The 1,604-nt window shown below is 40.7% G+C and overlaps 1 non-coding gene across 1 annotated transcript; it reads right to left on the bottom strand.

Annotated features, from left to right (window-relative positions):
• Positions 1 to 629: 629 nt before the first annotated feature.
• LOC127744412 (small nucleolar RNA R71) lies at positions 630 to 737 on the bottom strand. Its single transcript, XR_008005401.1, has one exon. It is a non-coding gene; the product is annotated as a small nucleolar RNA R71 (small nucleolar RNA).
• Positions 738 to 1,604: the final 867 nt, after the last annotated feature.

The raw sequence follows: 1,604 nt of genomic DNA, 5'->3' as shown, positions 1-1,604 counted from the left end.
TCTTCTCACATCTTTCTATTTATGGACTAACACTACTCCACTATCAACAATTCGAACTCCATCTCTTTTGATAAGTTCAAATTCTTCTTCTACCTATTCCTTCTATTTTTCTTTTCCTCTGACACCTCAAGGAATCTCTATACTGTGACATAGAGGATTCCATACTTTCTTGTTCTCAACTCTCTATAGAGGATCTAACAGAAATCTTCAAAGAAGAAGAACCCATGGCAGCCGAAAACAACAACAATGCCAACAATGCAAGGAAGGTGCTGGGTGACTTTACTGCACCTACTCCCGACTTCTATGGGAGAAGCATCTCTATCCCTTCCATTGGAGCAAACAAATTTGAGCTTAAGCCTCAATTAGTTTCTCTAATGCAACAGAATTGCAAGTTTCATGGACTTCCATTGAAAGATCCTCATCAGTTTTTAGCTGAGTTATTGTAAATCTGTGACACTATCAAGACCAATGGGGTTGACCCTGAGGTCTACAGACTTATGCTATTCCCTTTTGTTGTAAGAGATAGAACTAGGATATCGTTGGACTCACAACCTAAAGAAAGCCTGAACTCTTGGGAAAAGCTAGTCAATGCCTTCTTGGCAAAGTTCTTTCCACCTCAAAAATTAAGTAAGCTTAGAGTGGAAGTCCAAACCTTCAGACAGAAGGAAGGTGAATCCCTCTATGAAGCTTGGGAAAGATACAAACAATTGATCAGAAAGTGTCCTTCTGACATGCTTTCTGAATGGAGCATCATTAGTATCTTCTATGATGGTTTGTCTGAATTGTCCAAGATGTCATTGGACAGCTCTGTTGGAGGATCTCTTCATCTGAAAAAGACGCCTGCAGAAGCTCAGGAACTCATTAAAATGGTTGCAAATAACCAATTCATGTACACTTCTGAAAGGAATCCTGTGAACAATGGGACGAATCAAAAGAAAGGAGTCCTTGAGATTAATACTCTAAATGCCATACTGGCTCAGAACAAAATATTGACTCAACAAGTCAATATGATTTCTCAAAGTCTGTCTGGAATGCAAGCTGCACCAGGCAGTACTAAGGACGCTTCATCTGAAGAAGAAGCTTATGATCCTGAGAACCCTTCAATGGAAGAGGTGAATTACATAGGAGAACCCTATGGAAACACCTATAATCCTTCATGGAGAAATCATCCAAATCTCTCATGGAAGGATCAACAGAGACCTCAACAAGGTTTCAACAACAATAATGGTGGAAGAAATAGGTTTGGCAATGGCAAGCCTTTTCCATCATCTTCTCAGCAACAGATAGAGAATTCTAAGCAGAGGCACTCTGACTTAGCAACCATGGTCTCTGATCTAATCAAAACCACTCAAAGTTTCATGACTGAAACAAGGTCATCCATTAGAAACTTTGAGGCACAAGTGGGTCAGCTGAGTAAGAAAGTTATTGAACTCCCTCCTAGTACTCTTCCAAGCAATACAGAAGAGAATCTAAAACGAGAGTGTAAGGCCATCAACATGGCCGAAATTGGAGAGGAGGAATAGGCAATGATCGCCACTGAGGAAGACCTCAATGGACGTCCACTGGCCTCCAATGAGTTCCCTAATGAGGAACCATGGGAATCT

The sequence above is a fragment of the Arachis duranensis genome, unplaced genomic scaffold (genome assembly GCF_000817695.3).
Source record: "Arachis duranensis cultivar V14167 unplaced genomic scaffold, aradu.V14167.gnm2.J7QH unplaced_Scaffold_343483, whole genome shotgun sequence".
Classification (NCBI taxonomy): Eukaryota; Viridiplantae; Streptophyta; class Magnoliopsida; order Fabales; family Fabaceae; genus Arachis; species Arachis duranensis.
This window is presented reverse-complemented; position numbering and strand designations above follow the sequence as displayed.